Source organism: Amia ocellicauda, chromosome 20 (assembly GCF_036373705.1).
Source record: "Amia ocellicauda isolate fAmiCal2 chromosome 20, fAmiCal2.hap1, whole genome shotgun sequence".
NCBI classification, from domain to species: Eukaryota; Metazoa; Chordata; class Actinopteri; order Amiiformes; family Amiidae; genus Amia; species Amia ocellicauda.
In genome coordinates this window covers 4,096,945-4,119,054 of record NC_089869.1, presented here as the reverse complement: position 1 = coordinate 4,119,054, position 22,110 = coordinate 4,096,945, and the positions used below count along the sequence as shown (strand labels likewise).

Genomic DNA, 22,110 nt, shown 5'->3' with positions numbered 1-22,110 from the left:
TGGCTGGATGGATCCATTCTAGGAAAGACCTGGGTCCGAATGACAGAGGTCCAGCATTTGCTTTAACAGTAGTACAGAGTTGCATCTTGGCGCCATGGCTTAGTTGGTCAAAGCACCTGTCTAGTAAACAGGAGATCCTGGGTTCAAATCCCAGTGGTGCCTCAGCTTCGCTCATGTTAGGGTACATGCTAAGGACTCCCCCTCCAGGATTTTGCAAGATTGCCTCTCATCAACGAATGATATATCCCTTCCACTGAGAGAGTAAAGCAGAAAGTCATCTTCCCAGAACCCTGTATTTAAAGAATAGGGTCAGGACGACAAAGACTTCCCTGTGTAGGCTTCGCGCGGCCACCTTTGGCTTTAGGTCTGATGGCGAAAATGCCATTGCCGCACAGAGACGGACACCACCCAATGTTTGTTGCACTTGTCAGTGCTGTCTACATCTTCCTGTAAATCTTTTACCGCTGTCAGATCCTGTTGAACGCACACTTCTTGCTTTGTCCGCAAGCGTAAGCAAGTGAGTGCTAGCTGTAGAAAGACAGAGAGGTAGGTAGATAGACAGACAGATAGATAGAAGGATAGATAGGTGGGTAGTTGGTTGGATGCGTGTAACATATAGTAGGTAAACGGTAGCAGCCACTGAATTGGTATGAAACTAGGAAAGGGTGGGTGCAGCAAGCTCTGACGCCGTGGCTTAGCTGGTGAAAGCGCCTGTCTCGTAAACAGGAAATCCTGGGTTCAAATCCCAGCGGTGCCTGGCCTGAAGGAGGCAGAGGCTATGTACAGCAAGACTGTGGGGCAAGTTTAAGTTTTTGGCAGCGTAGCCATTGTTACTGCATGAGGCGATGTTTCTTGGACAGGAGATTAGAAAGCAGAGGTCCAGGTCTCACACCACGAATGGAAGCAATGAGGTAAGAAGTAGACGGACGTCCCTGGGTGGGCTCGAACCACCAACCTTTCGGTTAACAGCCGTACGCGCTATCCGATTTACGCCTTTTCGCCATGGCTTAGTAGGTCAAAGCACTGGGGTCCACCACGTTGCGCGTTACCGCTGCAGTTTGCCTGTTTCTTATGCATGCACGCTTTCTCTGCATCGTAGAGTGTAAACGAATGACCGTTATTGATAGACAGACATAAATATTAAAGGGAGGATGGCTGGATGGATCCATTCTTGGAAAGACCTGGGTCCGAAAGACAGAGGTCCACCATTTGCTTTTTCAGTAGTACAGAGTTACGCCTTGGCGCCATGGCTTAGTAGGTCAAAGCACTGGGGTCCACCACGTTGCGCGTTACCGCTGCAGTTTTCCTGTTTCTGTTGCAAGCACGCCTTCTCTGCATCGTAGAGTGTAAACGAATGACCGTTATTGATAGACAGACATAAATATCAAAGGGAGGTTTGCTGGATGGATCCATTCTTGGAAAGACCTGGGTCAGAAAGACAGAGGTCCACCATTTGCTTTTACAGTAGTACAGAGTTACGCCTTGGCGCCATGGCTTAGTAGGTCAAAGCACTGGGGTCCACCACGTTGCGCGTTACCGCTGCAGATTGCCAGTTTCTGTTGCAAGCACGCCTTCTCTGCATCGTAGAGTGTAACCGAATGACCGTTAGTGATAGACAGACATAAATATCAAAGGGAGGTTTGCTGGATGGATCCATTCTAGGAAAGACCTGGGTCCGAAAGACAGAGGTCCACCATTTGCTTTTACAGTAGTACAGAGTTACGCCTTGGCGCCATGGCTTAGTCGGTCAAAGCACTGGGGTCCACCACGTTGCGCGTTACCGCTGCAGTTTGCCTGTTTCTGTTGCAAGCACGCCTTCTCTGCATCGTAGAGTGTAAACGAATGACCGTTATTGATAGACAGACATAAATATCAAAGGGAGGATGGCTGGATGGATCCATTCTAGGAAAGACCTGGGTCCGATTGACAGAGGTCCAACATTTGCTTCTGCAGTAGTACAGAGTTGCGCCTTGGCGCCATGGCTTAGTTGGTCAAAGCACTGGGGTCCACCACGTTGCGTGTTACCGCTGACGATTGCCAGTTTCTGATGCATGCACGCTTTCTCTGCATCGTAGAGTGTAAACGAATGACCGTTAGTAATAGACAGACATAAATAATCAAAGGGAGGATGGATTGCTGGCTGGATGGATCCATTCTAGGAATGACCTGAATCTTCCTGTAAATCTTTTTCCGCTGTCAGATCCTGTTGAACGCACACTTCTTGCTTTGTCCGCAAGCGTAAGCAAGTGAGTGCTAGCTGTAGAAAGACAGAGAGGTAGGTAGATAGACAGACAGATAGATAGAAGGATAGATAGATAGATGGATGGATGGGTGGGATGATAGTTGGTTGGATGGATGCGTGGAACATATAATAGGTAAACGGTAGCAGCCACTGAATTGGTATGAAACTAGGAAAGGGTGGGTGCAGCAAGCTCTGGCGCTGTGGCTTAGCTGGTGAAAGCGCCTGTCTTGTAAACAGGAAATCCTGTGTTCAAATCCCAGCGGTGCCTGGCCTGAAGGAGGCAGAGGCTATGTACAGCAAGACTGTGGGGCAAGTTTAAGTTTTTGGCAGCGTAGCCATTGTTACTGCATGAGGCCATGTTTCTTGGACAGGAGATTATAAAGCAGAGGTCCAGGTCTCACACCACGAATGGAAGCAATGAGGTAAGAAGTAGACGGACGTCCCTGGGTGGGCTCGAACCACCAACCTTTCGGTTAACAGCCGAACGCGCTATCCGATTGCGCCACAGAGACAGGCGCAGCAGTGGTGACTGGGGTCCACCATGTTGCGTGTTTCCGCTGACGTTTGCCAGTTTCTGTTGCAAGCACGCCTTCTCTGCATCGTATAGTGTAAACAAATGACCGTTATTGATAGACAGACATGAATATCAAAGGGAGGATGGCTTGATGGATCCATCCTATGAAAGACCTGGGTCCGAATGACAGAGGTCTAGCATTTGCTTTTACAGTAGTACAGAGTTACGCCTTGGCGCCATGGCTTAGTAGGTCAAAGCACTGGGGTCCACCACGTTGCGCGTTACCGCTGCAGGTTGCCTGTTTCTGTTGCAAGCACGCCTTCTCTGCATCGTAGAGTGTAAACGAATGACAATTATTGATAGACAGACATAAATATCAAAGGGAGGATGGCTTGATGGATCCATCCTATGAAAGACCTGGGTCCGAATGACAGAGGTCTAGCATTTGCTTTTACAGTAGTTCAGAGTTGCGCCTTGGCACCATGGCTTAGTTGGTCAAAGCACTGGGGTCCACCACGTTGCGCGTTAACGCTAACGTTTGCCAGTTTCTTATGCATGCACGCTTTCTCTGCATCGTAGAGTGTATACGAATGACCGTTAGTGATAGACAGACATAAATAATCAAAGGGAGGATGGATGGCTGGATGGATCCATTCTTGGAAAGACCTGGGTCCGAAAGACAGAGGTCCACCATTTGCTTTTACAGTAGTACAGAGTTACTCCTTGGCGCCATGGCTTAGTAAGTCAAAGCACTGGGGTCCACCACGTTGCGCGTTACCGCTGCAGTTTGCCTGTTTCTGTTGCAAGCACGCCTTCTCTGCATCGTAGAGTGTAAACGAATGACCGTTATTGATAGACAGACATAAATATCAAAGGGAGGATGGCTGGATGGATCCATTCTTGGAAAGACCTGGGTCCGAAAGACAGAGGTCCACCATTTGCTTTTACAGTTGAACAGAGTTACGCCTTGGCGCCATGGCTTAGTTGGTCAAAGCACTGGGGTCCACCACGTTGCGCGTTACCGCTGCAGATTGCCAGTTTCTGTTGCAAGCACGCCTTCTCTGCATCGTAGAGTGTAACCGAATGACCGTTAGTGATAGACAGACATAAATATCAAAGGGAGGTTTGCTGGATGGATTCATTCTAGGAAAGACCTGGGTCCGAATGACAGAGGTCCACCATTTGCTTCTGCAGTAGTACAGAGTTGCGCCTTGGCGCCATGGCTTAGTTGCTCAAAGCACTGGGGTCCACCACGTTGCGTGTTACCGCTGACGTTTGCCAGTTTCTGATGCATGCACGCTTTCTCTGCATCGTAGAGTGTAAACGAATGACCGTTAGTAATAGACAGACATAAATAATCAAAGGGATGATGGATGGCTGGCTGGATGGATCCATTCTAGGAAAGACCTGGGTCCGAATGACAGAGGTCCAGCATTTGCTTTTAAAGTAGTACAGAGTTGTGCCTTGGCGCCATGGCTTAGTAGGTCAAAGCACTTGGGTCCACCACGTTGCGCGTTACCGCTGCAGTTTGCCAGTTTCTGTTGCAAGCACGCCTTCTCTGCATCGTAGAGTATTAACGAATGACAATTATTGATAGACAGACATAAATATCAAAGGGAGGATGGCTTGATGGATCCATCCTATGAAAGACCTGGGTCCGAATGACAGAGGTCTAGCATTTGCTTTTACAGTAGTTCAGAGTTGCGCCTTGGCACCATGGCTTAGTTGGTCAAAGCACTGGGGTCCACCACGTTGCGCGTTAACGCTGACGTTTGCCAGATTCTTATGCATGCACGCTTTCTCTGCATCGTAGAGTGTATACGAATGACCGTTAGTGATAGACAGACATAAATAATCAAAGGGAGGATGGATGGCTGGATGGATCCATTCTTGGAAATACCTGGGTCCGAATGTCAGAGGTCCACCATTTGCTTCTGCAGTAGTACAGAGTTGTGCCTTGGCGCCATGGCTTAGTAGGTCAAAGCACTTGGGTCCACCACGTTGCGCGTTACCGCTGCAGATTGCCAGTTTCTGTTGCAAGCACGCCGTCTCTGCATCGTAGAGTGTAACCGAATGACCGTTAGTGATAGACAGACATAAATATCAAAGGGAGGTTTGCTGGATGGATCCATTCTAGGAAAGACCTGGGTCCGAATGACAGAGGTCCACCATTTGCTTCTGCAGTAGTACAGAGTTGCGCCTTGGCGCCATGGCTTAGTTGCTCAAAGCACTGGGGTCCACCACGTTGCGTGTTACCGCTGACGTTTGCCAGTTTCTGATGCATGCACGCTTTCTCTGCATCGTAGAGTGTAAACGAATGACCATTAGTAATAGACAGACATAAATAATCAAAGGGATGATGGATGGCTGGCTGGATGGATCCATTCTAGGAAAGACCTGGGTCCGAATGACAGAGGTCCAGCATTTGCTTTTAAAGTAGTACAGAGTTGTGCCTTGGCGCCATGGCTTAGTAGGTCAAAGCACTTGGGTCCACCACGTTGCGCGTTACCGCTGCAGTTTGCCAGTTTCTGTTGCAAGCACGCCTTCTCTGCATCGTAGAGTATTAACGAATGACCGTTATTGATAGACAGACATAAATATCAAAGGGAGGATGGCTGGATGGATCCATTCTTGGATAGACCTGGGTCCGAAAGACAGAGGTCCACCATTTGCTTTTACAGTAGTACAGAGTTACGCCTTGGCGCCATGGCTTAGTAGGTCAAAGCACTGGGGTCCACCACGTTGCGCGTTACCGCTGCAGTTTGCCTGTTTCTTATGCATGCACGCTTTCTCTGCATCGTAGAGTGTAAACGAAAGACCGTTATTGATAGACAGACATAAATATCAAAGGGAGGATGGCTGGATGGATCCATTCTAGGAAAGACCTGGGTCCGATTGACAGAGGTCCACCATTTGCTTCTGCAGTAGTACAGAGTTGCGCCTTGGCGCCATGGCTTAGTTGGTCAAAGCACTGGGGTCCACCACGTTGTGCGTTACCGCTGCAGGTTGCCTGTTTCTGTTGCAAGCACGCCTTCTCTGCATCGTAGAGTGTAAACGAATGACAATTATTGACAGACAGACATAAATATCAAAGGGAGGATGGCATGATGGATCCATCCTATGAAAGACCTGGGTCCAAATGACAGAGGTCTAGCATTTGCTTTTACAGTAGTACAGAGTTGCGCCTTGGCACCATGGCTTAGTTGGTCAAAGCACTGAGGTCCACCACGTTGCGCGTTACCGCTGCAGTTTGCCTGTTTCTGTTGCAAGCACGCCTTCTCTGCATCGTAGAGTGTAAACGAATGACCGTTATTGATAGACAGACATAAATCTCAATGGGAGGATGGCTGGATGGATCCATTCTTGGAAAGACCTGGGTCCGAAAGACAGAGTTCCACCATTTGCTTTTACAGTAGTACAGAGTTGCGCCTTGGCACCATGGCTTAGTTGGTCAAAGCACTGGGGTCCACCACGTTGCGGGTTAACGCTGACGTTTGCCAGTTTCTTATGCATGCACGCTTTCTCTGCATCGTAGAGTGTATACGAATGACCGTTAGTGATAGACAGACATAAATAATCAAAGGGAGGATGGATGGCTGGATGGATCCATTCTTGGAAATACCTGGGTCCGAATGTCAGAGGTCCACCATTTGCTTCTGCAGTAGTACAGAGTTGTGCCTTGGTGCCATGGCTTAGTAGGTCAAAGCACTTGGGTCCACCACGTTGCGCGTTACCGCTGCAGTTTGCCAGTTTCTGTTGCATGCATGCCTTTTCTGCATCGTAGAGTATAAACGAATGACCGTTATTGATAGACAGACATAAATATCAAAGGGAGGATGGCTGGATGGATCCATTCTTGGAAAGACCTGGGTCCGAATGACAGAGGTCCACCATTTGCTTTTATAGTAGTACAGAGTTACGCCTTGGCGCCATGGCTTAGTTGGTCAAAGCACCTGTCTAGTAAACAGGAGATCCTGGGTTCAAATCCCAGTGGTGCCTTAGCTTTGTTCATGTTAGGGTACATGCTAAGGACTCCCCTTCCAGGATTTTGCAAGATTGCCTCTCGTCACGGGCCGGAATGATATATCCCTTCCTCTGAGAGAGTAAAGCAGAAAGTCATCTTCCCAGAACCCTGTATTTAAAGAATAGGGTCAGGACGACAAAGTCTTCCCTGTGTAGGCTTCGCGCGGCCACCTTTGGCTTTAGGTCCGATGGCGAAAATGCCATTGCCGCACAGAGACGGACACCGCCCAATGTTTGTTGCACTTGTCAGTGCTGTCTACATCTTCCTGTAAATCTTTTTCCGCTGTCAGATCCTGTTGAACGCACACTTCTTGCTTTGTCCGCAAGCGTAAGCAAGTGAGTGCTAGCTGTAGAAAAACAGAGAGGTAGGTAGATAGACAGACAGATAGATAGAAGGATAGATAGATAGATAGATGGATGGATGGGTGGGTGGATAGTTGGTTGGATGGATGCGTGGAACATATAGTAGGTAAACGGTAGCAGCCACTCAATTGGTATGAAACTAGGAGAGGGTGGGTGCAGCAAGCTCTGGCGCCGTGGCTTAGCTGGTGAAAGCGCCTGTCTCGTAAACAGGAAATCCTGGGTTCAAATCCCAGCGGTGCCTGGCCTGAAGGAGGCAGAGGCTATGTACAGCAAGACTGTGGGGCAAGTTTAAGTTTTTGGCAGCGTAGCCATTGTTACTGCATGAGGCCATGTTTCTTGGACAGGAGATTATAAAGCAGAGGTCCAGGTCTCACACCACGAATGGAAGCAATGAGGTAAGAAGTAGACGGACGTCCCTGGGTGGGCTAGAACCACCAACATTTCGGTTAACAGCCGAACGCGCTATCCGATTGCGCCAAAGAGACATGCGCAGCAGTTGTGACTGGGGTCCACCATGTTGCGTGTTTCCGCTGACGTTTGCCAGTTTCTGTTGCAAGCACGCCTTCTCTGCATCGTATAGTGTAAACGAATGACCGTTAGTGATAGACAGACATAAATAATCAAAGGGATGATGGATGGCTGGATGGATCCATTCTTGGAAAGACCTGGGTCCGAATGACAGAGGTCCACCATTTGCTTTTACAGTAGTACAGAGTTGCGCCTTGGCGCCATGGCTTAGTTGGTCAAAGCACTGTGGTCCACCACGTTGCGTGTTACCACTGACGTTTGCCAGTTTCTGATGCATACACGCCTTCTCTGCATCGTAGAGTGTAAACGAATGACCGTTATTGATAGACAGACATAAATATCAAAGGGAGGATGGCTTGATGGATCCATCCTAGGAAAGACCTGGGTCCGAATGACAGAGGTCTAGCATTTGCTTTTACAGTAGTACAGAGTTGCGCCTTGGCGCCATGGCTTAGTAGGTCAAAGCACTTGGGTCCACCACGTTGCGCGTTACCGCTGCAGTTTGCCAGTTTCTGTTGCAAGCACGCCTTCTCTGCATCGTAGAGTATTAACGAATGACCGTTATTGATAGACAGACATAAATATCAAAGGGAGGATGGCTGGATGGATCCATTCTTGGACAGACCTGGGTCCGAAAGACAGAGGTCCACCATTTGCTTTTACAGTAGTACAGAGTTACGCCTTGGCGCCATGGCTTAGTAGGTCAAAGCACTGGGGTCCACCACGTTGCGCGTTACCGCTGCAGTTTGCCTGTTTCTTATGCATGCACGCTTTCTCTGCATCGTAGAGTGTAAACGAAAGACCGTTATTGATAGACAGACATAAATATCAAAGGGAGGATGGCTGGATGGATCCATTCTAGGAAAGACCTGGGTCCGATTGACAGAGGTCCACCATTTGCTTCTGCAGTAGTACAGAGTTGCGCCTTGGCGCCATGGCTTAGTTGGTCAAAGCACTGGGGTCCACCACGTTGCGCGTTACCGCTGCAGGTTGCCTGTTTCTGTTGCAAGCACGCCTTCTCTGCATCGTAGAGTGTAAACGAATGACAATTATTGATAGACAGACATAAATATCAAAGGGAGGATGGCTTGATGGATCCATCCTATGAAAGACCTGGGTCCAAATGACAGAGGTCTAGCATTTGCTTTTACAGTAGTACAGAGTTGTGCCTTGGCACCATGGCTTAGTTGGTCAAAGCACCTGTCTAGTAAACAGGAGTTCCTGGGTTCAAATCCCAGTGGTGCCTTAGCTTTGTTCATGTTAGGGTACATGCTAAGGACTCCCCTTCCAGGATTTTGCAAGATTGCCTCTCGTCACGGGCCGGAATGATATATCCCTTCCTCTGAGAGAGTAAAGCAGAAAGTCATCTTCCCAGAACCCTGTATTTAAAGAATAGGGTCAGGACGACAAAGTCTTCCCTGTGTAGGCTTCGCGCGGCCACCTTTGGCTTTAGGTCCGATGGCGAAAATGCCATTGCCGCACAGAGACGGACACCGCCCAATGTTTGTTGCACTTGTCAGTGCTGTCTACATCTTCCTGTAAATCTTTTTCCGCTGTCAGATCCTGTTGAACGCACACTTCTTGCTTTGTCCGCAAGCGTAAGCAAGTGAGTGCTAGCTGTAGAAAAACAGAGAGGTAGGTAGATAGACAGACAGATAGATAGAAGGATAGATAGATAGATAGATGGATGGATGGGTGGGTGGATAGTTGGTTGGATGGATGCGTGGAACATATAGTAGGTAAACGGTAGCAGCCACTCAATTGGTATGAAACTAGGAGAGGGTGGGTGCAGCAAGCTCTGGCGCCGTGGCTTAGCTGGTGAAAGCGCCTGTCTCGTAAACAGGAAATCCTGGGTTCAAATCCCAGCGGTGCCAGGCCTGAAGGAGGCAGAGGCTATGTACAGCAAGACTGTGGGGCAAGTTTAAGTTTTTGGCAGCGTAGCCTTTGTTACTGCATGAGGCGATGTTTCTTGGACAGGAGATTATAAAGCAGAGGTCCAGGTCTCACACCACGAATGGAAGCAATGAGGTAAGAAATAGACGGACGTCCCTGGGTGGGCTTGAACCACCAACCTTTCGGTTAACAGCCGAACGCGCTATCCGATTGCGCCACAGAGACAGGCGCAGCAGTTGTGACTGGGGTCCACCATGTTGCGTGTTTCCGCTGACGTTTGCCAGTTTCTGTTGCAAGCACGCCTTCTCTGCATCGTATAGTGTAAACGAATGACCGTTAGTGATAGACAGACATAAATAATCAAAGGGATGATGGATGGCTGGATGGATCCATTCTTGGAAAGACCTGGGTCCGAATGACAGAGGTCCACCATTTGCTTTTACAGTAGTACAGAGTTGCGCCTTGGTGCCATGGCTTAGTTGGTCAAAGCACTGGGGTCCACCACGTTGCGTGTTACCACTGACGTTTGCCAGTTTCTGATGCATACACGCCTTCTCTGCATCGTAGAGTGTAAACGAATTACCGTTAGTGATAGACAGACATAAATATCAAAGGGAGGATGGCTTGATGGATCCATCCTAGGAAAGACCTGGGTCCGAATGACAGAGGTCCACCATTTGCTTTTACAGTAGTACAGAGTTGCGCCTTGGCGCCATGGCTTAGTTTGTCAAAGCACTGGGGTCCACCACGTTGCGCGTTACCGCTGCAGTTTGCCTGTTTCTAATGCATGCACGCTTTCTCTGCATCGTAGAGTGTATAAGAATGACCGTTAGTGATAGACAGACATAAATAATCAAAGGGAGGATGGATGGCTGGATGGATCCATTCTTGGAAAGACCTGGGTCCGAAAGACAGAGGTCCACCATTTGCTTTTACAGTAGTACAGAGTAACGCCTTGGCGCCATGGCTTAGTAGGTCGAAGCACTGGGGTCCACCACGTTGCGCGTTACCGCTGCAGTTTGCCTGTTTCTGTTGCAAGCACGCCTTCTCTGCATCGTAGAGTGTAAACGAATGACCGTTATTGATAGACAGACATAAATATCAAAGGGAGGATGGCTGGATGGATCCATTCTTGGAAAGACCTGGGTCCGAAAGACAGAGGTCCACCATTTGCTTTTACAGTTGAACAGAGTTACGCCTTGGCGCCATGGCTTAGTAGGTCAAAGCACTGGGGTCCACCACGTTGCGCGTTACCGCTGCAGATTGCCAGTTTCTGTTGCAAGCACGCCTTCTCTGCATCGTAGAGTGTAACCGAATGACCGTTAGTGATAGACAGACATAAATATCAAAGGGAGGTTTGCTGGATGGATCCATTCTAGGAAAGACCTGGGTCCGAATGACAGAGGTCCACCATTTGCTTCTGCAGTAGTACAGAGTTGCGCCTTGGCGCCATGGCTTAGTTGCTCAAAGCACTGGGGTCCACTACGTTGCGTGTTACCGCTGCAGTTTGCCTGTTTCTGTTGCAAGCACGCCTTCTCTGCATCGTAGAGTGTTAACGAATGACCGTTATTGATAGACAGACATAAATATCAAAGGGATGATGGCTTGATGGATCCATCCAATGAAAGACCTGGGTCCGAATGACAGAGTTCCACCATTTGCTTTTACAGTAGTTCAGAGTTGCGCCTTGGCACCATGGCTTAGTTGGTCAAAGCACTGGGGTCCACCACGTTGCGCGTTACCGCTGCAGTTTGCCTGTTTCTTATGCATGCACGCTTTCTCTGCATCGTAGAGTGTATAAGAATGACCGTTAGTGATAGACAGACATAAATAATCAAAGGGAGGATGGATGGCTGGATGGATCCATTCTTGGAAAGACCTGGGTCCGAAAGACAGAGGTCCACCATTTGCTTTTACAGTAGTACAGAGTTACGCCTTGGCGCCATGGCTTAGTAGGTCAAAGCACTGGGGTCCACCACGTTGCGCGATACCGCTGCAGTTTGCCTGTTTCTGTTGCAAGCACGCCTTCTCTGCATCGTAGAGTGTAAACGAATGACCGTTAGTGATAGACAGACATAAATATCAAAGGGATGATGGCTTGATGGATCCATCCAATGAAAGACCTGGGTCCGAATGACAGAGTTCCACCATTTGCTTTTACAGTAGTTCAGAGTTGCGCCTTGGCACCATGGCTTAGTTGGTCAAAGCACTGGGGTCCACCACGTTGCGCGTTACCGCTGCAGTTTGCCTGTTTCTTATGCATGCACGCTCTCTCTGCATCGTAGAGTGTATAAGAATGACCGTTAGTGATAGACAGACATAAATAATCAAAGGGAGGATGGATGGCTGGATGGATCCATTCTTGGAAAGACCTGGGTCCGAAAGACAGAGGTCCACCATTTGCTTTTACAGTAGTACAGAGTTACGCCTTGGCGCCATGGCTTAGTAGGTCAAAGCACTGGGGTCCACCACGTTGCGCGATACCGCTGCAGTTTGCCTGTTTCTGTTGCAAGCACGCCTTCTCTGCATCGTAGAGTGTAAACGAATGACCGTTAGTGATAGACAGACATAAATATCAAAGGGAGGATGGCTGGATGGATCCATTCTTGGAAAGACCTGGGTCCGAATGACAGAGGTCTAGCGTTTGCTTTTACAGTAGTACAGAGTTGAGCCTTGGCACCATGGCTTAGTTGGTCAAAGCACTGGGGTCCACCACGTTGCGCGTTAACGCTGACGTTTGCCAGTTTCTTATGCATGCGCGCTTTCTCTGCATCGTAGAGTGTATACGAATGACCGTTAGTGATAGACAGACATAAATAATCAAAGGGAGGATGGATGGCTGGATGGATCCATTCTTGGAAAGACCTGGGTACGAAAGACAGAGGTCCACCATTTGCTTTTACAGTAGTACAGAGTTACGCCTTGGCGCCATGGCTTAGTAGGTCAAAGCACTGGGGTCCACCACGTTGCGCGTTACCGCTGCAGTTTGCCTGTTTCTGTTGCAAGCACGCCTTCTCTGCATCGTAGAGTGTAAACGAATGACCGTTAGTGATAGACAGACATAAATATCAAAGGGAGGATGGCTGGATGGATCCATTCTTGGAAGACCTAGGTCCAAAAGACAGAGGTCCACCATTTGCTTTTACAGTAGTACAGAGTTACGCCTTGGCGCCGTGGCTTAGTAGGTCAAAGCACTGGGGTCCACCACGTTGCGCGTTACCGCTGCCGATTGCCAGTTTCTGTTGCAAGCACGCCTTCTCTGCATCGTAGAGTGTAACCGAATGACCGTTAGTGATAGACAGACATAAATATCAAAGGGAGGTTTGCTGGATAGATCCATTCTAGGAAAGACCTGGGTCCGAATGACAGAGGTCCACCATTTGCTTCTGCAGTAGTACAGAGTTGCGCCTTGGCGCCATGGCTTAGTTGGTCAAAGCACTGGGGTCCACCACGTTGCGTGTTACCACTGACGTTTGCCAGTTTCTGATGCATACACGCCTTCTCTGCATCGTAGAGTGTAAACGAATGACCGTTAGTGATAGACAGACATAAATATCAAAGGGAGGATGGCTTGATGGATCCATCCTAGGAAAGACCTGGGTCCGAATGACAGAGGTCTAGCATTTGCTTTTACAGTAGTACAGAGTTGTGCCTTGGCGCCATGGCTTAGTTGGTCAAAGCACTGGGGTCCACCACGTTGCGCGTTACCGCTGCAGTTTGCCTGTTTCTTATGCATGCACGCTTTCTCTGCATCGTAGAGTGTATAAGAATGACCGTTAGTGATAGACAGACATAAATATCAAAGGGAGGATGGCTGGATGGATCCATTCTTGGAAAGACCTGGGTCCGAATGACAGAGGTCCACCATTTGCTTTTACAGTAGTACAGAGTTACGCCTTGGCGCCATGGCTTAGTAGGTCAAAGCACTGGGGTCCACCACGTTGCGCGTTACCGCTGCAGTTTGCCTGTTTCTGTTGCAAGCACGCCTTCTCTGCATCGTAGAGTGTTAACGAATGACCGTTATTGATAGACAGACATAAATATCAAAGGGATGATGGCTTGAAGGATCCATCCTATGAAAGACCTGGGTCCGAATGACAGAGGTCTAGCATTTGCTTTTACAGTAGAACAGAGTTGTGCCTTGGCGCCATGGCTTAGTTGGTCAAAGCACTGGGGTCCACCACGTTGCGCGTTACCGCTGCAGTTTGCCTGTTTCTTATGCATGCACGCTTTCTCTGCATCGTAGAGTGTATAAGAATGACCGTTAGTGATAGACAGACATAAATATCAAAGGGAGGATGGCTGGATGGATCCATTCTTGGAAAGACCTGGGTCCGAATGACAGAGGTCCACCATTTGCTTTTACAGTAGTACAGAGTTACGCCTTGGCGCCATGGCTTAGTAGGTAAAAGCACTGGGGTCCACCACGTTGCGCGTTACCGCTGCAGTTTGCCTGTTTCTGTTGCAAGCACGCCTTCTCTGCATTGTAGAGTGTTAACGAATGACCGTTATTGATAGACAGACATAAATATCAAAGGGATGATGGCTTGAAGGATCCATCCTATGAAAGACCTGGGTCCGAATGACAGAGGTCTAGCATTTGCTTTTACAGTAGAACAGAGTTGTGCCTTGGCGCCATGGCTTAGTTGTTCAAAGCACTGGGGTCCACTACGTTGCGTGTTACCGCTGCAGTTTGCCAGTTTCTGTTGTAAGCACGCCTTCTCTGCATCGTAGAGAGTAAACGAATGACCGTTATTGATAGACAGACATAAATAATCAAAGGGAGGATGGATGGCTGGATGGATCCATTCTTGGAAAGACCTGGGTCCGAAAGACAGAGGTCCACCATATGCTTTTACAGTAGTACAGAGTTGTGTCTTGGCGCCATGGCTTAGTTGGTCAAAGCACTGGGGTCCACCATGTTGCGTGTTTCCGCTGACGTTTGCCAGTTTCTGTTGCAAGCACGCCTTCTCTGCATCGTATAGTGTAAACAAATGACCGTTAGTGATAGACAGACATAAATAATCAAAGGGATGATGGATGGCTGGATGGATCCATTCTTGGAAAGACCTGGGTCCGAATGACAGAGGTCCACCATTTGCTTTTACAGTAGTACAGAGTTGCGCCTTGGCGCCATGGCTTAGTTGGTCAAAGCACTGGGGTCCACCACGTTGCGTGTTACCCCTGACGTTTGCCAGTTTCTGATGCATACATGCCTTCTCTGCATCGTAGAGTGTAAACGAATGACCGTTAGTGATAGACAGACATAAATATCAAAGGGAGGATGGCTTGAAGGATCCATCCTAGGAAAGACCTGGGTCCAAATGACAGAGGTCTAGCATTTGCTTTTACAGTAGTACAGAGTTGTGCCTTGGCGCCATGGCTTAGTTGGTCAACGCACTGGGGTCCACCACGTTGCGCGTTACCGCTGCAGTTTGCCTGTTTCTTATGCATGCACGCTTTCTCTGCATCGTAGAGTGTATAAGAATGACCGTTAGTGATAGACAGACATAAATAATCAAAGGGAGGATGGATGGCTGGATGGATCCATTCTTGGAAAGACCTGGGTCCGAAAGACAGAGGTCCACCATTTGCTTTCACAGTAGTACAGAGTTACGCCTTGGCGCCATGGCTTAGTAGGTCAAAGCACTGGGGTCCACCACGTTGCGCGTTACCGCTGCAGTTTGCCTGTTTCTGTTGCAAGCACGCCTTCTCTGCATCGTAGAGTGTTAACGAATGACCGTTATTGATAGACAGACATAAATATCAAAGGGATGATGGCTTGATGGATCCATCCTATGAAAGACCTGGGTCCGAATGACAGAGGTCTAGCATTTGCTTTTACAGTAGTACAGAGTTGCGCCTTGGCACCATGGCTTAGTTGGTCAAAGCACTGGGGTCCACTACGTTGCGTGTTACCGCTGCAGTTTGCCTGTTTCTGTTGCAAGCATGCCTTCTCTGCATCGTAGAGTGTAAACGAATGACCGTTATTGATAGACAGACATAAATATCAAAGGGAGGATGGCTGGATGGATCCATTCTAGGAAAGACCTGGGTCCGATTTACAGAGGTCCACCATTTGCTTCTGCAGTAGTACAGAGTTGCGCCTTGGCGCCATGGCTTAGTTGTTTAAAGCACTGGGGTCCACCACGTTGCGTGTTACCGCTGACGTTTGCCTGTTTCTGTTGCAAGCACGCCTTCTCTGCATCGTAGAGTGTAAATGAATGACCGTTATTGATAGACAGACATAAATAATCAAAGGGAGGATGGATGGCTGGCTGGATGGATCCATTCTAGGAAAGACCTGGGTCCGAATGACAGAGGTCCAGCATTTGCTTTTAAAGTAGTACAGAGTTGTGCCATGGCGCCATGGCTTAGTTGGTCAAAGCACTTGTCTAGTAAACAGGAGATCCTGGGTTCAAATCCCAGTGGTGCCTCAGCTTTGTTCATGTTAGGGTACATGCTAAGGACTCCCCTTCCAGGATTTTGCAAGATTGCCTCTCGTCACGGGCCGGAATGATATATCCCTTCCACTGAGAGAGTAAAGCAGAAAGTCATCTTCCCAGAACCCTGTATTTAAAGAATAGGGTCAGGACGACAAAGACTTCCCTGTGTAGGCTTCGCGCGGCCACCTTTGGCTTTAGGTCCGATGGCGAAAATGCCATTGCCGCACAGAGACGGACACCGCCCAATGTTTGTTGCACTTGTCAGTGCTGTCTACATCTTCCTGTAAATCTTTTTCCGCTGTCAGATCCTGTTGAAAGCACACTTATTGCTTTGTCCGCAAGCGTAAGCAAGTGAGTGCTAGCTGTAGAAAGACAGAGAGGTAGGTAGATAGACAGACAGATAGATAGAAGGATAGATAGATAGATAGATGGATGGATGGGTGGGTGGATAGTTGGTTGGATGGATGCGTGGAACATATAGTAGGTAAACGGTAGCAGCCACTCAATTGGTATGAAACTAGGAAAGGGTGGGTGCAGCAAGCTCTGGCGCCGTGGCTTAGCTGGTGAAAGCGCCTGTCTCGTGAACAGGAAATCCTGGGTTCAAATCCCAGCGGTGCCTGGCCTGAAGGAGGCAGAGGCTATGTACAGCAAGACTGTGGGGCAAGATTAAGTTTTTGGCAGCGTAGCCATTGTTACTGCATGAGGCGATGTTTCTTGGGCAGGAGATTATAAAGCAGAGGTCCAGGTCTCACACCACGAATGGAAGCAATGAGGTAAGAAGTAGACGGACGTCCCTGGGTGGGCTCGAACCACCAACCTTTCGGTTAACAGCCGAACGCGCTATCCGATTGCGCCACAGAGACAGGCGCAGCAGTTGTGACTGGGGTCCACCATGTTGCGTGTTTCCGCTGACGTTTGCCAGTTTCTGTTGCAAGCACGCCTTCTCTGCATCGTATAGTGTAAATGAATGGCCGTTAGTGATAGACAGACATAAATAATCAAAGGGAGGATGGATGGCTGGATGGATCCATTCTTTGAAAGACCTGGGTCCGAAAGACAGAGGTCCACCATTTGCTTTTACAGTAGTACAGAGTTACGCCTTGGCGCCATGGCTTAGTAGGTCAAAGCACTGGTGTCCACCACGTTTCGCGTTACCGCTGCAGTTTGCCTGTTTCTGTTGCAAGCACGCCTTCTCTGCATCGTAGAGTGTAAACGAATGACCGTTATTGATAAACAGACATAAATATCAAAGGGAGGATGGCTGGATGGATCCATTCTTGGAAAGACCTGGGTCCGAAAGACAGAGGTCCACCATTTGCTTTTACAGCAGTACAGAGTTACGCCTTGGCGCCATGGCTTAGTAGGTCAAAGCACTGGGGTCCACCACGTTGCGCGTTACCGCTGCAGTTTGCCTGTTTCTTATGCATGCATGCTTTCTCTGCATCGTAGAGTGTATACGAATGACCGTTAGTGATAGACAGACATAAATATCAAAGGGTTGATGGCTGGATGGATCCATTCTTGGAAAGACCTGGGTCCGAAAGACAGAGGTCCACCATTTGCTTTTACAGCAGTACAGAGTTACGCCTTGGCGCCATGGCTTAGTAGGTCAGAGCACTGGGGTCCACCACGTTGCGCGTTACCGCTGCAGTTTGCCTGTTTCTGTTGCAAGCACGCCTTCTCTGCATCATACAGTGTAAACGAATGACCGTTATTGATAGACAGACATAAATTTCAAAGGGATGATGGCTGGATGGATCCATCCTAGGAAAGACCTGGGTCCGAATGACAGAGGTCTAGCATTTGCTTTTACAGTAGTACAGAGTTGTGCCTTGGCGCCATGGCTTAGTTGGTCAAAGCACTGGGGTCCACTACGTTGTGTGTTACCGCTGCAGTTTGCCAGTTTCTGTTGCAAGCACGCCTTCTCTGCATCGTAGAGTGTAAACGAATGACCGTTATTGATAGACAGAAATAAATATCAAAGGGAGGATGGCTGGATGGATCCATTTTAGGAAAGACCTGGGTCCGATTGACAGAGGTCCACCATTTGCTTCTGCAGTAGTACAGAGTTGCGCCTTAGCGCCATGGCTTAGTTGGTCAAAGCACTGGGGTCCACCACGTTGCGTGTTACCGCTGACGTTTGCCAGTTTCTGATGCATGCACGCTTTCTCTGCATCGTAGAGTGTAAACGAATGACCGTTAGTAATAGACAGACATAAATAATCAAAGGGAGGATGGATGGCTGGCTGGATGGATCCATTCTAGGAAAGACCTGGGTCCGAATGACAGAGGTCCACCATTTGCTTTTACAGTAGTACAGAGTTACGCCTTGGCGCCATGGCTTAGTAGGTCAAAGCACTGGGGTCCACCACGTTGCGCGTTACCGCTGCAGTTTGCCTGTTTCTGTTGCAAGCACGCCTTCTCTGCATCGTAGAGTGTAAACGAATGACCGTTATTGATAGACAGACATAAATATCAAAGGGAGGATGGCTTGATGGAACCATCCTAGGAAAGACCTGGGTTCGAATGACAGAGGTATAGCATTTGCTTTTACAGTAGTACAGAGTTGTGCCTTGGCTCCATGGCTAAGTTGGTCAAAGCACTGGGGTCCACTACGTTGTGTGTTACCGCTGCAATTTGCCTGTTTCTGTTGCAAGCACGCCTTCTCTGCATCGTAGAGTGTAAACGAATGACCGTTATTGATAGACAGACATAAATATCAAAGGGATGATGGCTGGATGGATCCATCCTAAGAAAGACCTGGGTCCGAATGACAGAGGTCTAGCATTTGCTTTTACAGTAGTACAGAGTTGTGCCTTGGCGCCATGGCTTAGTTGGTCAAAGCACTGGGGTCCACTACGTTGCGTGTTACCGCTGCAGTTTGCCAGTTTCTGTTGCAAGCACGCCTTCTCTGCATCGTAGAGTGTAAACGAATGACCGTTATTGATAGACAGACATAAATATCAAAGGGAGGATGGCTGGATGGATCCATTTTAGGAAAGACCTGGGTCCGATTGACAGAGGTCCACCATTTGCTTCTGCAGTAGTACAGAGTTGCGCCTTAGCGCCATGGCTTAGTTGGTCAAAGCACTGGGGTCCACCACGTTGCGTGTTACCGCTGACGTTTGCCAGTTTCTGATGCATGCACGCTTTCTCTGCATCATAGAGTGTAAACGAATGACCGTTAGTAATAGACAGACATAAATAATCAAAGGGAGGATGGATGGCTGGCTGGATGGATCCATTCTAGGAAAGACCTGGGTCCGAATGACAGAGGTCCACCATTTGCTTTTACAGTAGTACAGAGTTACGCCTTGGCGCCATGGCTTAGTAGGTCAAAGCACTGGGGTCCACCACGTTGCGCGTTACCGCTGCAGTTTGCCTGTTTCTGTTGCAAGCACGCCTTCTCTGCATCGTAGAGTGTAAACGAATGACCGTTATTGATAGACAGACATAAATATCAAAGGGTGGATGGCTTGATGGAACCATCCTAGGAAAGACCTGGGTTCGAATGACAGAGGTATAGCATTTGCTTTTACAGTAGTAAAGAGTTGTGCCTTGGCTCCATGGCTAAGTTGGTCAAAGCACTGGGGTCCACTACGTTGTGTGTTACCGCTGCAGTTTGCCTGTTTCTGTTGCAAGCACGCCTTCTCTGCATCGTAGAGTGTAAACGAATGACCGTTATTGATAGACAGACATAAATATCAAAGGGAGGATGGCTTGATGGATCCATCCTATGAAAGACCTAGGTCCGAATGACAGAGGTCTAGCATTTGCTTTCACAGTAGTATAGAGTTGTGCCTTGGCGCCATGGCTTAGTTGGTCAAAGCACTGGGGTCCACCACGTTGCGTGTTACGGCTGACGTTTGCCAGTTTCTGATGCATACACGCCTTCTCTGCATCGTAGAGTGTAGACGAATGACCGTTATTGATAGACAGACATAAATATCAAAGGTAGGATGGCTTGATGGAACCATCCTAGGAAAGACCTGGGTTCGAATGACAGAGGTCTAGCATTTGCTTTTACAGTAGTACAGAGTTGTGCCTTGGCTCCATGGCTAAGTTGGTCAAAGCACTGGGGTCCACTACGTTGTGTGTTACCGCTGCAATTTGCCTGTTTCTGTTGCAAGCACGCCTTCTCTGCATCGTAGAGTGTAAACGAATGACCGTTATTGATATACAGACATAATAATCAATGGGAGGATGGCTGGATGGATCCATTCTTGGAAAGACCTGGGTCCGAATGACAGAGGTCCACAATTTGCTTTTACAGTAGTACAGAGTTGCGCCTTGGCGCCATGGCTTAGTTGGTCAAAGCACTGGGGTCCACCAGGTTGCGCGTTACCGCTGCAGTTTGCCTGTTTCTTATGCATGCACGCTTTCTCTGCATCGTAGAGTGTATACGAATGACCGTTAGTGATAGACAGACATAAATAATCAAAGGGAGGATGGATGGCTGGATGGATCCATTCTTGGAAAGACGTGGGTCCGAAAGACAGAGGTCCACCATTTGCTTTTACAGTAGTACAGAGTTACGCCTTGGCGCCATGGCTTAGTAGGTCAAAGCACTGGGGTCCACCACGTTGCGCGATACCGCTGCAGTTTGCCTGTTTCTGTTGCAAGCACGCCTTCTCTGCATCGTAGAGTGTAAACGAATGACCGTTATTGATAGACAGACATGAATATCAAAGGGAGGATGGCTTGATGGATCCATCCTATGAAAGACCTGGGTCCGAATGACAGAGGTCTAGCATTTGCTTTTACAGTAGTACAGAGTTGCGTCTTGGCACCATGGCTTAGTTGGTCAAAGCACTGGGGTCCACAACGTTGCGCGTTAACGCTGCAGATTGCCAGTTTCTGATGCATACACGCCTTCTCTGCATCGTAGAGTGTAAACGAATGACCGTTAGTGATAGACAGACATAAATATCAAAGGGAGGATGGCTGGATGGATCCATCCTATGAAAGACCTAGGTCCGAATGACAGAGGTCTAGCATTTGCTTTCACAGTAGTACAGAGTTGTGCCTTGGCGCCATGGCTTAGTTGGTCAAAGCACTGGGGTCCACCACGTTGCGTGTTATGGCTGACGTTTGCCAGTTTCTGATGCAAGCACGCCTTCTCTGCATCGTAGAGTGTAAACGAATGACCGTTAGTGATAGACAGACATAAATATCAAAGGGAGGATGGCTGGATGGATCCATCCTATGAAAGACCTAGGTCCGAATGACAGAGGTCTAGCATTTGCTTTCACAGTAGTACAGAGTTGCGTCTTGGCACCATGGCTTAGTTGGTCAAAGCACTGGGGTCCACAACGTTGCGCGTTAACGCTGCAGATTGCCAGTTTCTGATGCATACACGCTTTCTCTGCATCGTAGAGTGTAAACGAATGACCGTTATTGATAGACAGACATAAATATCAAAGGGAGGATGGCTGGATGTATCCATTCTTGGACAGACCTGGGTCCGAATGACAGAGGTCCACCATTTGCTTTTACAGTAGTACAGAGTTACGCCTTGGCGCCATGGCTTAGTAGGTCAAAGCACTGGGGTCCACCACGTTGCGCGTTACCGCTTCAGTTTTCCTGTTTCTGTTGCAAGCACGCCTTCTCTGCATCGTATAGTGTAAACGAATGACCGTTATTGATAGACAGACATAAATATCAAAGGGAGGATGGCTTGATGGATCCATCCTATGAAAGACCTGGGTCCGAAAGACAGAGGTCCACCATTTGCTTTTACAGTAGTACAGAGTTGTGCCTTGGCGCCATGGCTTAGTTGGTCAAAGCACTGGGGTCCACCACGTTGCGTGTTACCGCTGACGTTTGCCAGTTTCTGATGCATGCACGCTTTCTCTGCATCGTAGAGTGTAAACGAATGACCGTTATTGATAGACAGACATAAATATCAAAGGGAGGTTTGCTGGATGGATCCATTCTAGGAAAGACCTGGGTCCGAATGACAGAGGTCCACCATTTGCTTTTACAGTAGTACAGAGTTACGCCTTGGCGCCATGGCTTAGTAGGTCAAAGCACTGGGGTCCACCACGTTGCGCGTTACCGCTGCAGATTGCCAGTTTCTGTTGCAAGCACGCCTTCTCTGC

General features: G+C 48.6%; 12 non-coding genes across 12 annotated transcripts; 9 read left to right on the top strand and 3 right to left on the bottom strand.

Annotated features, from left to right (window-relative positions):
• Positions 1–88: 88 nt before the first annotated feature.
• trnat-agu (transfer RNA threonine (anticodon AGU)) lies at positions 89–162 on the top strand. The gene has a single exon. It is a non-coding gene; the product is annotated as a tRNA-Thr (tRNA).
• Positions 163–683: 521 nt separating this feature from the next.
• trnat-cgu (transfer RNA threonine (anticodon CGU)) lies at positions 684–757 on the top strand. The gene has a single exon. It is a non-coding gene; the product is annotated as a tRNA-Thr (tRNA).
• Positions 758–2,436: 1,679 nt separating this feature from the next.
• On the top strand, positions 2,437–2,510 carry trnat-ugu (transfer RNA threonine (anticodon UGU)). The gene has a single exon. It is a non-coding gene; the product is annotated as a tRNA-Thr (tRNA).
• Positions 2,511–2,680: 170 nt separating this feature from the next.
• Positions 2,681–2,754, bottom strand: trnan-guu (transfer RNA asparagine (anticodon GUU)). Its single transcript has one exon. It is a non-coding gene; the product is annotated as a tRNA-Asn (tRNA).
• Positions 2,755–6,681: 3,927 nt separating this feature from the next.
• trnat-agu (transfer RNA threonine (anticodon AGU)) lies at positions 6,682–6,755 on the top strand. Its single transcript has one exon. It is a non-coding gene; the product is annotated as a tRNA-Thr (tRNA).
• A 554-nt stretch (positions 6,756–7,309) lies between these two features.
• trnat-cgu (transfer RNA threonine (anticodon CGU)) lies at positions 7,310–7,383 on the top strand. Its single transcript has one exon. It is a non-coding gene; the product is annotated as a tRNA-Thr (tRNA).
• Positions 7,384–8,842: 1,459 nt separating this feature from the next.
• Positions 8,843–8,916, top strand: trnat-agu (transfer RNA threonine (anticodon AGU)). Its single transcript has one exon. It is a non-coding gene; the product is annotated as a tRNA-Thr (tRNA).
• Positions 8,917–9,470: 554 nt separating this feature from the next.
• On the top strand, positions 9,471–9,544 carry trnat-cgu (transfer RNA threonine (anticodon CGU)). The gene has a single exon. It is a non-coding gene; the product is annotated as a tRNA-Thr (tRNA).
• A 170-nt stretch (positions 9,545–9,714) lies between these two features.
• Positions 9,715–9,788, bottom strand: trnan-guu (transfer RNA asparagine (anticodon GUU)). The gene has a single exon. It is a non-coding gene; the product is annotated as a tRNA-Asn (tRNA).
• A 6,138-nt stretch (positions 9,789–15,926) lies between these two features.
• On the top strand, positions 15,927–16,000 carry trnat-agu (transfer RNA threonine (anticodon AGU)). Its single transcript has one exon. It is a non-coding gene; the product is annotated as a tRNA-Thr (tRNA).
• Positions 16,001–16,554: 554 nt separating this feature from the next.
• On the top strand, positions 16,555–16,628 carry trnat-cgu (transfer RNA threonine (anticodon CGU)). Its single transcript has one exon. It is a non-coding gene; the product is annotated as a tRNA-Thr (tRNA).
• Positions 16,629–16,798: 170 nt separating this feature from the next.
• On the bottom strand, positions 16,799–16,872 carry trnan-guu (transfer RNA asparagine (anticodon GUU)). Its single transcript has one exon. It is a non-coding gene; the product is annotated as a tRNA-Asn (tRNA).
• Between the last annotated feature and the right edge of the window lie 5,238 nt (positions 16,873–22,110).